This window comes from Siphateles boraxobius, unplaced genomic scaffold (genome assembly GCF_051911475.1).
Source record: "Siphateles boraxobius isolate OS27281-9 unplaced genomic scaffold, OSU_SipBor_1 68, whole genome shotgun sequence".
Lineage (NCBI taxonomy): Eukaryota > Metazoa > Chordata > Actinopteri > Cypriniformes > Leuciscidae > Siphateles > Siphateles boraxobius.
Window position 1 is genome coordinate 1304521 of NW_027509195.1, and position 16959 is coordinate 1321479.

A 16959-nucleotide genomic window follows, 5' to 3' on the forward strand; every position below is an offset into this window, starting at 1 on the left:
CATCCTGTCTGTTTTCATTCATACGCTCCATCCTCTCATCTCCTGTCAACAGGTTCAAGCACTCGGCTAGAGCTTTGGTTCATTGCTTAGAATTACTTCCAGACTCTCACCAGAAAAATGACCAATCCAACCAGAAATGTTGCTAAAATACTGAGAAATTGAAAACAGATTTCTACATTTACTGAAGAAATGTAAGTGGTGCTTGAATGTGCAAAATTTGCTTTCACTATGCCATCGTTGCCATACACTTGCTAATGTTTTTGAATATTTTACAATATGATGCTATGCAGTTGCCAGAGTGTTGTTATATGGTTGCTAGCGCTTTTTAAGTATCTTACAGTATGATGCTATGCAGTTTATAATTTGCGTGTCTTGGCAGTCGATAGTGTTCTGATGGTTACCAGGGTCCTGTTAGGTGGTTGCTAATGTGCTCTAGGGGGTTGCCAGGATGTTGCTATGGTGTTTTAAATATTTTCAGGGTATTGCTATGCAGTTGGTAGAGTGTTCTGGGTTGTTGCCAGGGCAATGCCAGGTGGTTGCCAGGGTGTTCCTCTGTGGTTTATGGGGTATTCTGTGTGGTTATCAAGGTGTTGCTATGGTGTTTTAAATATTTTGTTGTTTGTCATGCAGTTGTTCTGTGTGTGGTTGCCAGGGCAATTATAGGTGGTTGCTAGTGTGTTTTAGCTGGTTGCCAGGGTGTTGCTATTGTTATTCAGTTGTTCAGAGTATTCTAACACCAGGGCAATGGTAGATGGTTGCACCTCAGCAAATACCACTAAATACCAATTTTCGGTTACACTTTGTTACGATGGTCCACTTTAGACATTCTACTACAATAACTTTGTAACTAACAACTAACTGTCATTAGAATATTAGTAGGCTGTTAGAGGATTATGTTAGGGTTAGATGTTAGGTTTCAAGTAAGTCGAATAGGCTGACATGTACTTGCAAAGTTACTTCTAGTCAGTAGAATTTCTGAAGTGGACCACCGAAATAAAGTTTTAGCAGATATTAAACAGACAGCCTACTAATTCTCTAATGAGAGTGAGGTGACAATGTTGTTACAGCCAGTAGAATGTCTAAAGTGGCAATTTTAAAAGTTACCCAATTTTTTCCCAATGGGTTTTAGCATAAACAGCAACAAAAAGTAATACGGTTATACCATGGTATTATTTGTCACAGAACTGCCTTGTAAGGAAAAGAGCTATACAGTTTTGTTTTGTTACTATCTACTTTATGGTACTGGTAGTCAAGCTTATTTAGCGTGAAATAGTGCAGCACAATGAGCAACAGCATCTTTGAGGCAGTGAGATAGCTTGTACATCACCAGTGATTCAATTGTGAGCATGTTGAGAGCCGCAAACAGTATATATTTTTTTAAATTACTGCAATCTGTTGAAAGCAACTCATAATAATATACTGTAGATTGTGCTCATGGTGGCAGCTAACATGAGCACCAACATCTGTCAGTAGTTTACTGGGAAACCGCTCACACTGATGAACCAAAAACATAAACGAGAACAATTTAATAACTGAAAAATATGGGCCTCGTGAAACACTGTGGCAGGCTGGATGAAGTTAAACAAATCTGTCAAATCTGGCACTGGAAGAGCAGTGAGGCGTGTTTGGCAGATGAGACGCACATCTGTGCTGAACTGGGCCAGACACATCCATGTGGTTCAGGCTTGGGTTTGGATTGAACAGTGTTTTAGTGGGATAGACGTGGAAATGGGAATATCTGCAGTGGGCAAGGAGAGGCTGAATTTATTTATTGTGTGTTATGGGCTCAATTAAACACTTATCTCCTTTCCTGAAAAGTTAATGTGTGTACGGTATGGGTGTGTGAGTGAGCGGTGGAACAGAGTGGGATGTGTTAAATTTCTGTCACACATCATTAACCAGTGTGAGTGTGTTTTCCCAGTGAACGAGGATGTGACAAGCACTGACCGCAGGACAGGCCTCAGATACCACACGCTTTCACACACATCTTTCACTGCAAGCTGTGCTCAAAACCAAATAGCAGGGATGAGAAATCTCAGGCAGTGCTTGCAAAAAATATTATAATATTGCAGATAATTGAGAGAATACGTAGTTTTAAAGAAATGTTTGTTTTAACGAAAAATAGAATGGAAAATAGCCCTTTCTGGGAGAAATAGGAGAATATTAAAGGTTATTAAAGATTATTAATAAGAATAAATAAATAAATTAAAAAAAAAACGCTGGGTGTTTCTATGGTGTTTTAAATATTTTGTTGTTTGTCATGCAGTTGTTCGGTGTGTGGTTGCCAGGGCAATTATAGGTGGTTGCTAGTGTGTTTTAGCTTAACCCAGACAGGGGTGACAGAACTGTGACATTGCCAGGATGTTGCTATGGTGTTTTACATATTTTCAGTGTATTGCTATTCAGTTATTAGAGTGTTCTGGGTTATTGCCAGGACAATGCTAGGTGGTTTCCAGGGTGTTCCTAGATTGTTTCTGGGGTATTCTGTGTGGGTGTCAAGGTGTTACTATATGGTGTTTGAAATATTTACAGTGTATTGCTATGCAGTTGTTAGAGTGTTCTGAATTGCTGCCAGGGCAAAGCAAGGTGGTTGCCAGGGTGTTCCTAGTTGGTTTCCGGGGCATTCTATGTGGTTGTCAAGTTGTTGCTATGGTGTTTTAAATGTTTTCAGTGTATTACCATGAAGTTCTGTGTGTGGTTGCCAGAAGAATCATAGGTGGTTGCTAGTTTGTTTTAGCTGGTTGCCAGGGTGTTGCTATTGTTATTCAGTTATCAGAGTATTCTAACACCAGGGCAATGGTAGATGGTTGCACCTCAGCAAATACCACTAAATACCAATTTTCGGTTACACTTTATTACGATGGCCCACTTTAGACATTCTACTACAATAACTAACTTTGCAACTAACAACTAACTCTCATTAGAATATTAGTAGGCTGTTAGAGGATTATGTTAGGGTTAGATGTTAGGTTTCAAGTTAGTAGAATAGGCTGACATGTACTTGCAAAGTTACTTCTAGTCAGTAGAATGTCTGAAGTGGAAGAATGGACCAGTTGTTGAAGTTTCTGTAGCAAGCTTGTTTTTACGGTGTGCGGTTGCTAACCCCACACCCAACTCTCCTCCTTTATCCTGACATGAGGTAGGCAGCTAGATCTAATAGATCCAACTGGTGGAGATCCAAATGATAGCTAGTTACTAGTAAGTAGCAATACGTTACTATTTATACTACAGTAACAATATTGTAACAACTTTTCAAACACAACTCGAGTGAGAATGTGTTACTACGGATCAACAGGCCCACAGCAAGACCAAATTCATGATTTAAAAGAAAGACGTCTCAGTACACACCGCTTTCTCTGTGTTGGGAGGGACACACACTGTCAGACAACTTCTCAATCGATTATGTTTTTTGCTCTTTCTCTCCGTGATTGGACATGACAGATGCCCTTTGCCTCCCACACAGGAGAAACAGATGCCAGAGAGAATCAACGTGCCCTCCGCTCTGACATCCTCCTCTTACCCACACTTTATCTCCTCCACACCTCTCTCACTCCATACATTCTTCATCAGGTCCCAGAGTACTGTATAGTTTAGTGTACATGTGGTATATCAGCTTCTACACTGTAAAAAAGACGTTTTTCTACTTCAAAATGTAATGTTCAATTCAATGTGCTCTTGCCGTGTCTTTGTAATTGTTTGTGACATTTACTAGCAACTTAATGTTGAATGGATGCTGAATAAAGGATTGTCTAGCTCTGCAAGACCAAATTGTTCAAAGCAAGGCTTATCTACTACAGCTTATTCTGAATAAAAGCTTAATATAAATATTTTATATATAAATAACACATTCTTAAATATATACATGCACGTCTGTGTATTTATATATACAAAATAATTATACACAGTACACACACATATATTATGTAAACACAAACTTTTATTTTCGATGCGATTAATCATGATTAATCATTGCCCAGCACCTAATATCTAAAAAAATACATAATAAACACATCTTCATTTCTGAATTATAATTGATTTTAGTATTTTTAGAGCATCAAGTCAAAAAATCAGGGCCATACACCTGTCCTGATATCATGATGAAGAAAATGCATCTTTAAAAGAAAGAAATTGAAAGGCAATTGTATAATATTTTATTATTATTTCATAGAAACAAAATATGGAGTGAAGCAGTTTAAAACAATTATTAATATTTAAAAAAACTTTTGTCTGTAAAAAAGAAACATGCAGAAATCATCTTGAAGACCCCTGCAGACCCTCGAGACAAGGTCAATGTATCAAAATATCAAATAATTTGACTTTTTTAAATTACAAGATAGGGTTAGTTCAGATTGTAAAAGGTCTTGTGGTTAACCCCACCCCCCAAAAAACTATTTATGATATTTGTAAAAACATTAAAACTGTTTTTTTAATAAATGTCATTATTTTTTATTCGTGAAATTTAAACTTTTTTTTTCAAAATGGTATAAATTGTACAAAGAGTAGTTCCTCAAAACTTAGAACATGCATTTTAAAAAAATATTATTATCATTATTATTTTACTTTAAATTACTATTCTTAATCTTTGACACTCTTATTTGTCATTGACTTTGTGGTTAGATTGTTCTACTACTCAAAACACATACAGACTATTTTATGAACATAGCACTTTATTTTACAGTCCTGTTCCCCATGAACATACTATGTACGTATTACAGTAATTGCAATAACTGTACGAACCATGAATCTACCCCAAAACCTTACCCATGTAGTTACCTTATATTACCCAGTACTTTTTTAGGTAAGTACTTCAAAGTGCACGTACTGTAAAATAAAGTGTAACCCATAATTTAGCATGTAAAGTCTTTGAGCTATCTTTCAAATACTTGCAGTCATGAAGTTCGCAAACTTTGGCGAATCCAACACCCGTCTTCGAAAGCGCTTATTGTCTTAATGTGCTCAAATCTATGATTTATCTCATTACATATATTTTACTCCTAGCAAAGAATCAAACTCTTTGAAGAAACCAAGGGAGGTTTCTACACCTCCTCCAGCACAGAGGTCTGAAGCTTAGTGAGAATGACAAGGCTCGCTCTTTCCATCTCGTGTTCTCCGTCTGTACGTGTGTTCTGAGGCTTGTGGCAGCTCTGGGATCAGGGATTTTATTACATCACCAAAGGAGCAGTCAATCACTTGAGAGATGTGTGATTAAAAGGACAACCGCCCACAACGGTGGTTTACTGTAGCCTGTGTGTGTGTGTGTGTGTGTGTTTGTGCGCAGGGTGAGAATGAGGGAGATGTACATGTGTGGGTGGAGATGTGGGAACCAGACAGGATGGATTTGATGGAGGACACGAAGATGTGTATGTAGAATGTGTGTTTGGCAGCTGTTAGCTTAAAACTACCAAATAGCACAGTGAACACAACTCATTTCAGCCTTAGGACACTTACATATGTTACAAATCTACTGACTTTGAGGAGGATGAGCAACAAGAAGAACGCTGAAGAAAAAATTCTTGCAACTATAAGCGAGTGTGACATGACAGTTTAGTACAAATACGTTCCTATCCTTCAGACGGTCCATCAGAGCTTTCTCTAGTAAGAGCCCTGACCATCTCACTGTCCCCGAGAGGGAGGAAGTGGAAATCCTCACTCTCAAATGATGATTTCCACAATCCATAAACGGATTAGCAGCTCTTCATGATAGAACACAGCCTAAAGTGTTTCACATTCAACACGTACTATAGCCTTTCCATCCATATTAAATTAGCTTTAATAAAGTTTACTTGCATCTGTAGAGCAAAAGCTACAGGATTCATAGGCCAAACAAACAACATTTTCACATGTGCAAAATCCATGTGATTTTTTTTTCTGCAAGGGTATTGTGATAATATCGTTATCGTGAATTCTATTGGCCACAATAATCGTGTAGTGAAGATATAGTGGCAGGTCTATTCTTAAAAATGTGGTCATATTTTCTGAGTTACAAAAACTGATGGCAAATACCATTGGTTTTTGCATGTCTTATGACCAAATGTCACTGATGTCAACCAAAACTGTAAGTAAAATATTGCCGTGCACTCTAAAAAAAGTCCATAAAAAATGCTCCAATGTACTGTGTATGTAACAGGTATCAATGGCAATGCATGATGCAAAACGAATGATTATATAACTTTAACAGACACTAGGAACGAGAACTATACACAAGGGAACGTACCATTAACACAAGGTAAATGACTGTGGAAGAGTAAAGGGTTAAATACACTAAGTTAGGTAATCAACAGAACAGGGAACAGGTGCTAACTACTGAGAAACCATGACAACAGATTATTGACTAGAACCCGGACAGAACATAGCTGTGACATTGTGTTAATATGAAGGAACTTTCCGTATTGATTTTTCACAGGTGTCTCACCCATATATTGTATTGTGAATTACGCATTGTACACTGTAAAAAATTAAATGATCAATAAGTTATGACAACATATGTTTTTACATTGCAACTCATCAAAAAGCTTTTTCAGCTTTTTTCACAAGTTATACAAGATTCAAATAGTTTTTGAAGTCAGTTTAAAAATGTGAGTCATTTCAACTTAAAAGTATAATCAACTTTGATGTTTAAGGCAGCAACTTTTTATTTATTTATTTATTTATTTATTTTTTACAGTGTATAGTGTTCTGTTTTAGGGTTAAAGGAAATGTCCATAAAAATTACCAGTACCTCTTCCGGGTTTTTTTTCTACAGATACATTTTTTCATGCAGTGTGGAAAAAAGAAAGTCAAACAGGTTTGTTACAACACAAGGCAGAGGATATAATGTGAAAATTGACATTAAAGCATGAAATATATCTTTAAATGTTCTCCAAAGCACAGCTACCACACATACCTCATATGCATACTGCGTGTGAATATTGAATAAAGAGCTGACAGCGCTGTTTAGATCACGTAACAGCTTTCCCTCTCTGTCATGGGACCCTGTGAAGAGATTTCATTACTGACCGACCACTGAAGCAGTGTCTCTCTTATCGTCAGCTGTCAAACTCAATCACGTCCCCCATCATCTCTCCCTGCGTGTGTGTGCGCGTGTCTTTTAATGATCTGTCATAGTCCTGTGGTCTCCACTACAAGGAGCTGTGGAGAAAACTAATTACAACACACTCTATGTTCTCTTCAATCACAAAAGTGTGAAATATTAATCCAGCGGCGGCACAAAGATCCTTTCATCTTATTATTTCTGTATGTTTCATTATTTCATTTCTGTTGCTCATGAAACAGTCTTGAAAGTTCAGGGAGCTTCAGCTTTGAAGGAGAACACACACGCAGACAGACAGACACACACGCACGCACGCACGCACGCACGCACGCACGCACGCACGCACGCACGCACGCACGCACACACACACACACACACACACACACACACACACACACACACACACACACACACACACACACAAAAACTGCCAGGATTTTATATGATCTAACAGGAATTATCATAAAATAACAGACAATGAAATACCATTTCAGAATTTTACAGAGAAGTCAATGCAGGATCAATAATTTTCTGACAAAATTCAAACAAATTAATACCAAATTATATAAAGATGCATTGTATGAAAATAGTTTCAGTTGGACCTTATTTTAACGGTAATAAACTGTCAAAAAAATAAAAAAAATAATAATATGGTGAATATTCAGCAACTATGTCTAGTAGAAAAAATACTGGGTTTTCACTAGTTCTTATTATGAAGTCACTTTTCATTTGATTTTAAGTGCTATAATAGAGAAAGTTGTCTCGATGTGGTGCTGTTTAGATTTTTTTAAATCCATCTCTCACTCTCTTCCTCATTTTCTCTCCAAGCACAACGTCTATTCACCCTGGACATAAAAACACAGCGTTCACACTTAATTAGACATTTCATTAATCATGCTGTCACGAAAGAGACAGAAACTCATAGACTAACACATGGCCACAAACCCAAACAGTGTTCCCGTGTGTCTCAGACCATGTTTGTTTTTATTCTCCCTTTCATCCTCACCTCACATAAACTCTGGGCAGAACAAGGACAAACTAACAAGGTTTTGACAATGATTTGAGGCAAAGGGGTTATTAATATATTAAGCCAGAATAAACAATACAAGCACGTTACACAGCGAGCTGAGGTGCCTGATAGTCAGGATGTTGTGAAGTTTCCTTAGAATGGCTGCACTGGCCAATGTGAACAATTATTAAACACTAAAATTATGTACTTTTTTGGTGATGATAAGCACATATTTTTATGTAAAGTTCACCAGTATTTGGACAATATTAGCAGGGTACAACTTCGTAAAATTGCACTACAGACCCCAAGCAGCACCTTTGCATTAGCATCTAGCCTTATTAGCTAGTCCAAATCAATTTTCTTAAAATCCATTATTATTACTTCTCGTATACATTTAAGAATTCATGTGGCATCGTTCACCACTTTTTCTTTTTTGACATCTAATAAAGTCGAGAACTGTCACAAACCTCATAGTGTATGCATACCTGTGTACATACTTACAGGAGCTATGATTTATTATTATTTTAAATATGATTTAGGGTACACTAATGCGTATGTGAACTGTGGCTTCTTATTAATCCTTGATGCTAAAAATGTAAGCCAGAGATTGTTTAATCTTCAGAGACTAAGATGTATTGTGCTGTCTTCTCACCTCACCATAGTAACAAATGAAATAAAATCAGAAGACAGATTAAACAATCACAAGAAGATTGAACCACAACTGGAAACACTGCTAGGGATTCTTCAGTCAAAAGCTTGGTATTATTAAAATAAACTAGATTCTCTAGCATGCGCCTGACTGCATGAAGTATATTTTATGTAAAGGTCTGGGGAAAGTGTTTTCATGCGCTGTGTTCATAGTATGGTGATCCATGCATGGTCAATTTGAGTCAGGATTGGGTAACGGCTAACTGTGTTGTTGAACGCTGCCTTTCTATAGTCCTTGGGCTATTGATGTAGTCATTATTTATATGGAGGGCCGTGAATATGAGAGTCATAGCAGTAGGGTTAACGCTTCTGTCATTACACACCTATTCATCATCTTTAATCTGTGCCACATGTCTCTCTCTCAGTGTGTGGGTTTGTGTGTGTGTGTGGTTAGTTAAGTCTGATAGTGTTGGTGAGATTGGCTGGTCTCCAGAAGCTCACCGAAATGCCAGCGAAATGACAGATTATGATGTATAGAGAGGAAAATTTCAGCAAAGACATGCCATAAGTACAAATGAAACTGTATATAAGAACAAAAGAAAGAAAGAAAGAAAGAGTAATTAAAAAGAGGAAAAAATTGAAAAAATTAACCAACTAAGAAAAAAAGGAATGACAGAAAGCAAATGAATGAGAAAAAAATAAAAGACAAAAATAAAATAATGTTTGTGAAAACAAATGAAAGAAAAAGGAACGAACAAATGAGCAAAAAGAAGCATAAAAATCTACAAAAGAAAAAGAACAAAAGCATTAAATGCGAATGAAAACAAAAAAAGCGAAAAAAATAATGAACAAGAAGGGTTAATGAACACTGAATAAAAAACTAAAGCAACTATTAACAAATGCAAAACAAGAAACAAAAAACAAAAGAACATACAAATAAAAAGAAAAGTAAAGAAAATAATAAAAGAAATGAGGAAAGAATGAACAAATAAACAAACAATAAATCAAGAGACAAAGTAAAAGAACTAAAATATTGACAAATGTAAATGAAAACAAAAAAAAGCAAAAGAATTAACAATGTACTAATGAACAACGTAAAAACATACATGAATGAAACAAAAAAAACAAAAGAAAGTGAAAGAAAGAAAAATAATTAACAGATGCAAAGAAAAAAAACGAGCGAACAAATTAAATTATTAACAATTATTAAAGGAAATTATTAAACAAATGCATTGAGAAAGTAAATAAAAGACTAACAAATGAGCAAAGAAAAAACTAACTAGCAAGCAAATGAACAAAACAAACTGAATATGCACAATGAAAAGAATGAAAATGAATGAACAAACAAACAAACAAAGATAAAGTATATCTCAACGACTTAAGAAATCTTACGCCTGCTTTTACACTGAGAGTCTGAGATGAAGACTTCTCCTCGGTAACAGTAGTTTATGGTTGTATGAGAATACATAAGAGAATATTATGGAGGCCCCTGTTAACAGCAGAGTTCTGATGACACATGCACCTCTGTCACTCCGCCTGCACTGCATATTAATCATGTCTTTAACTACACACACACACACACACACACGCACACACACACACACACACACACGCACACGCACACGCACACGCACACACACACACACACACACACACACACACACACACACACACACACACACACACACACACACACACACACACACACACACACACACGCTCGCTCTCAAACTCAGCAAAACTCCCAGCCTACACTCCCATCTCTGCCGCCCATCATCCGCCCGACAACACCTGGGAAATGATGAGTGTGTGTTTCATCTTTGTCAAGTCACTCAAACACTTCTGCGAACTTAACAAAATCCACCTCGGTCCCTGGATCAGCAAAAAGTGGCGAAATTCAAACCAGCACCAGTGGACTAAATGACCTCTCTGTGCGCTCCTACACTGATCCTGGATCAGTCAATGTGGCTGTTTAAACAAGCAGTAATTGGCCCTCCAGGGTGGCTGTGCTCAGCTGTAATCCTGTCTGCGCTGTGACTCATGACGGTGAGCGGCTGACCTGGGGTCAGTGGAGCGGCATGTAGCCAATTATAATACAGCACAAACTCAAATTAAAGACATGATCTGGAAACAGTGGTACTGCTAACAGGTGGTCAAGCTCAGAGCCGACACATTCAGTGCTAACAGCTCACACGTGCGTTTACATGCCAAAAATAATGCAAATCCAGCATTAATTAATTGCAAATATACATGTGATAATTACATAATCTATGTGTGAGAATGCTGTTAAAATCTATAAACAGACTACCAAACATCTTTTGCTTTTGTACATTTCTAAAAAAGCAGATCCAGAGACATGTAAACGAAGAAAACACAACCTACACAGTGCGTGACTTAAACGAGACCGGACAAACACTGAGTGAAGGTGACGAATTTAAATACACGTGGTGATTAACTAAACGACGAACAGTTGTGATGAACGAATGTCCATGGTCACTGATGAGTGGCGGGAAATGAGAACAAATGAAACGTGTGACTGAAGACAAACAAACTAACAGTCCATGAAAGTGAAACTAACTGAACATAAGCGTGACAATATGCTTATGGTTTTAGGCATTTTTTCAGCTGGTCAGGCTGCTTTCACACCAGTAAACAAGCTGAGCACCAGTTTGAGATGGTAAGGAGACCAGTTTATTCTATCTTAAACCAGCTGAAACTAACAAAGACTAGTTAAACTAGTTATGAGCTGTTTACTTTTTATTTCAATTATTTCAACAGGTTTGCAAAATAATTTAAAATCATTCAAATTGTTAAAATTTTATGTTTAGCTAAAATAATGTGTTCGATAGCATATTAGCTGTTGATGTGGTATTGAAATTGAGAAAGAAATGACAGGATACAAACAAAAAGCAGAAAAATTAATGAAAGCAAATGAATAAAAAGAAAAAACAAATGAACAATAAAAACAAATGTGAATGAACAATGAAAAAAGAAAGGAAGAAAGACAGACAAACACAGATAGATATATATAGATAGATAGATAGATAGATAGATAGATAGATAGATAGATAGATAGATAGATAGATAGATAGATAGATAGATAGATAGATAGACAGACAGACAGACAGACAGACAGACAGACAGACAGACAGACAGACAGACAGACAGACAGACAGACAGACAGACAGATAGATAGATAGATAGATAGATAGATAGATAGATAGATAGATAGACAGATAGATATATAGATAATAGATAGATAAATAGATAGATAGACACATAGATAAATAGATAGATAGACACATAGATAGATAGATAGATAAAGACAGACAGACAGACAGAGATAGATAGATAGATAGAGAGTGAGATAGATAGATAGAGAGTGAGATAGATAGATAGAGAGTGAGATAGATAGATAGATAGAGAGTGAGATAGATAGATAGATAGAGAGTGAGATAGATAGATAGATAGAGAGTGAGATAGATAGATAGATAGATAGAGAGTGAGATAGATAGATAGATGGATAGATGGATAGAAAGATAGATAGATAGATGATAGATAGATAGAAATGTGTAGAGGATTGTGAATTTGACCTATTACAAACTCTTTACTTTTTCTCATTCTGCAAAACAATTACATTTACAAAATATGTAAAAAAATTTTTTTTTTATTAAAACACAGCATAGGTTTTGAGGTTGTGTCAGCATGCAGAAATCCCTGAGGGTGCGTACATGTAAACACCTAAGTGCTAACATATTGAGCCCATCACATACACTTTACCCTGGCTTAACCCTCTCCCTAAACTGCCCACCGGGGGGTGAACCACTTCTGGCCCCAGGTCTCCCTCTAAACCCGGCTGCTACAGCCAGCGCTAAGCCAAAGCGTCCTGGCGCTAGCCTATTGATATAAGATCTGCTTTCTGGGTGTGCTCCTGGAGCACTAATGACCAGACTGATTAATAATGCATAGCGTAACCTCGTCCGCATCAGCCTAATTGCCATGATTTGTCGCTCCCAGCAGAGAAGGGGTTTAAAGTGAAATCCATAGCCAAAGCGAGGGACGCGGCACACACGACAGAACGCATACACACAAACACTTAAACGACACACAAAATGTGGGATGTGTAATTTCGTAATGAATCATTTGCAAGCCTATTTAACATGTGAAGGTCAATGGCATTTTGCATGTACGCACACACTTCGACAGGGTACGAATAGACATGATGTGTATATAAAACTAATTACATGTAGATGAGACCCCAGAAATTCAATTCCTCAAACTATATATAGGGATAGTTCACCAATTTTTTTTTATTATTTACTCACCCTCATGTCGTTCCAAATCTATATGACTTTCTTTCTTCTGTGGAACAGGAGAAATTTCAATTGTTTGCTTTTTTCCATGAAATTGCAATAAACAAGTAGTGGAGAGGTCAAGCTTCAAAAAAGAGAACATAAAATGTCATTTTAATAGAGTGAACATGTTGACCTCTACACTAGCTCTCATTTTTGTGTTAATGAGAGAATTAACCATGTCTGATTCATGCAAATATCTTTCTTATGAGGAAGATCTGTTGATTTGATTTACAAAACTGGTCTGAATTAATAATTTACGAATTTGTTCTCTTTTTTGAATTGCTGTAAATGGTTTACAGGAATAATATGACATCACAGCTCCACTGGGAGCTGTTAAGAAGAAAAAGAAAAAAGAACAAAATTAAATTTAAGTTGAATATATTTTAGGGCTTGCATTACTAATCATTTTACTAAACATGTAACAGAGTCAAATGTTTATCTTGAGAAAATAAAAGTTTGTGTTAATAACTTATTTATGATCATTTCCAAATTTTTAAAATGACCAATAATTTTGAGAAATAAAATGGAAATAATTGTATGGTTTCAGCGCAGAGTCTATTTTTGCTGCGCTGCTCGCGCTCAATTAAAGTGAAAGCACACTTTTGATGCACAAAATAAATATGATTTCACACAAAAAGTGCCCAAAATGCACTGAATTTGCATATCTGGTGTTTTAACAAGAACTGGAGTAGGCTTTGTCAGAAAATAAAATTCATTTTCTTTTTGAAATGAACACATTTTTTTAGTTGGATATTGGATGTGAAAAGAAGGAAATGGTTCTTCCATAACACTACACTTTAGATGTGTGTGAATTTCCCACACCAGGAGTAATTTAGTTCTGTTTTATAGCGATTACCGTTCAAAAAATGTTCTATGCAAAATGTAAAATGTTCTACTAAAGAAAAGAGAGAAAATAAATATTTGTGTGTGCTGTAAAGTGGTTAGAAAAAATGAAATCGGAATCGGGTAAAATCGGTATCGGCAGGTCAAACTCAATGAAAAATCGGAATCAACTTAGAAAATTGTAATCGAGCATCTCTAGTCGCCGTGATTTTTTGGAATGACTTTTTAGTCAATTTTTAAAAAATTACACTTCAGTCGCATAACATCGGTTAATGGAAACGCCGTCATTTCACAATAGTTTTTTGTCAACATTAAGAAAAAAAACACAAAGGTTTTGCGCAAATATATAATGGAAACGCGCCTTCTGTTACAGTGTAATTATACATTCAGGTACTGAATAAAAAATAATTAACTACATGTACTCACTATAGGGTTAGGTTTATGATTATGGTTCAGTTTAGGTTTAGCTGCATGCGATTATGCATAATGTAGTTATCACTACAGTAACTACATGTAACGTGTAACAAGGACGCTACAATAAAGCGTTACCCAATTTAAAAGTATACTTTGCTATTTTTAATTCTTAATAGGGCTTTTGTGTCCTTTTTAAAGATTAAAAGACGCATTTCTGTCATTGTATGGGAAACAGCTACCTGTACATTCTTACAAATTTCTCCTTTTGTCTTCCACAGGTTTGAAATGATATTCCTGTGACTAAATGATGACAGGCTGTGCAGTTTTGATCGAACTATCCCTTTAAGGAGAATGAGAAAGTGTAAAGACAGCAAAATGAAGTAAGGGATGAAGAGAGCAAGAGGACGGAGTGGAGACAAACACGGAGTCTCCCAGGCGCCACAGAAACAAGATCCACTCCCTACGGAGAGAGAGAAATAGAGAGAGAGACAGTGGTGAGGAGCTCATCCATCCAGATCTTACAGAAAATGATTTCAGAGTTTTCTCTATTCTTTTTTTTAATCAGGATGAAGACGAGAGAAACAGATCTGAAGGTAGATGTGCGAATTAGATATACTGTGCTGTTCAAGGACAAAAAGTGAGTAAAACCGCTTTCCATTTTGTCGTTTGAGACGTTACCTAGCTATGTTGGTAATGCAACAATGAAGACAAAAACACACTGTGATTCTGAGCCAAATAATACAATGTGAAAATGGGAAAGGGGTGGGAACGAATTTGGAATCGAACCAAGCAATTAAACCAAGAGTGAAAACAGCTTTAGAGACATGTTTTCTTTAAAGAGCTTCCAAGATACTCAAATTATCATGAATAGTATTAGTCTAAGATTAAAGGCAAACTATAAAGACGATTACTCTTTTGAAAAAGAAGTGCACTTAATTGCATTGAATGTGCACTTGTAGAGTACTTAAAATCTTAAGTATGTTTTTTTTAAGAACTGTACTGGCAGATAATATAATATGAATTTAAAAAAAAAACTCACTTTATAATGGACTTCAAAACAGAAACGGCCATTCATAAAGCTTGGAAGAGGCAGGACTTTTTTTTAATATAACTCCGATTGTGTTGGTCTGAAAGAAGAATGTCATATACATCTATAGGATGACTTGAGGGTGAGTAAATAATGGGCTAATTTTCAGTTTTGGGTGAACTATACTTTTAAGTATATTCTTTTAGTAATAATTGTACTCTTTTTAAAATGAATGCTAAAGAGCGGGAACTTCCTTTTCACAAGATTATGTATGCTGTATGCTGTGACCTCATATGCGAGATCGAGAGCTCGAGAGAGTCGTATCGTCGAACTGAAATAACCGCAATGAAAAAACCCACCTGCTCCCCTCTCTTCACCCACAGCCATCTTCTATCTGTCTCGATTTTATGTACATTCACCATTGCTTTCTCACAAAACCAAGTCCAGTCCTCTATGCCAGTTTCACTAACCAAAAGTATCAAGCTACTTTTTCCAAGTGATGTAGCATAATGCTAAATTATCAACTGTGGTCTCTTAAACATTATTTTCACATGTAAGACTGGTTTTAGTAGCTTCAGTTAGCGGTTTAGCTAAGTTAGCTGTTTAGCTAAGTTAGCAGTTTAGTTAGCAGCTTTATCAGTTAGTACCTTGTAACATAGCTTCACAACTTCAAATTAGCATTAGCTTGTAGCTTCCCCAACAGTCACAACTCTTTCTGAAACACACACACACTGCATGCAGAAACACTAGATTTTATTACAGATTTCAACCTTTTTAAGTCATTTTTATTTCTAAACCATCAACAGGCTGTCATTGGGTGTACGCTGATGAGGCAGACACCCTATTAGCCACTGAACTATTCTGGGAAATCTGTTTCATCCATATGCTACACACATATCAGCTATTCATCCTTCTGTTATTAAGCTGTCACTACACCTAACACACTGTTGCACTTTGCTTGCTCATATCCTCCTCAATGGACACACACACACACACACACACACACACACACACACACACACACACACACACACACACACACACACACACACACACTGGATAGTGCTGATGAAGCAGGCTGGTGACAGTAGGATGAATGCAGTGGCCTGTGGTGTGGAGAGAGGCGAAGGTAAAAGGTGCTAAATCATGTCTGTTACAGCGCTTTGGGGAGCTTATGGATGAAACTCCCGTCGCGGAGCACATTCATTCATTTCCCTCCCCTTTCACCTCCCCGCTGCTGCCCTCAGCTGCCAAATTACATGCTGTATGAATATGATACACACACAAACACACTCACACTAACAATGCGGTTGGAGTCATTTTCGTTAGTTATTACAAACAACCCATCAGTGTTGGAGAAGCTACTTGCAAGTTTAGTGCAAACAAACAAGCTATACTCACTATATATCTTTATGAACAATAAGAATGTCTTCGCTGTCATTTTACATAAACTTAATGCATCCTTGCAGAATAAAAGAGTTAATTTATTTGACAAATTAACTTACTTAAATCTGTAGTGTGTGTGGCCTGGTAAAACCCTACATTTATGGGGACAAAATATCCCCACAAAGATGGCATTATTCAAAGTCCGTTTCGGGACATTTTTGGTTCCAGTAAGGAAACAAGCTTATAA

At 36.7% G+C, this 16959-nt stretch overlaps 1 protein-coding gene across 10 annotated transcripts in view; it reads right to left on the bottom strand.

Moving 5' to 3' along the window:
- The window catches only part of sulf2b (sulfatase 2b), a 134660-nt gene that overhangs the window by 52912 nt on the left and 64789 nt on the right, over positions 1–16959 (bottom strand). The window contains exon 1 of one of the 10 annotated variants that reach the window (XM_077214083.1): positions 6884–7277. The exons of 8 other annotated variants lie outside the window; for them this stretch is intronic. The gene's annotated coding sequence lies outside the window, so the exon portion shown is untranslated. Of the gene's footprint in view, positions 1–6883; positions 7278–16959 lie in introns of those variants that run through there. One more of the 10 variants, XM_077214088.1, reaches the window with a different exon arrangement.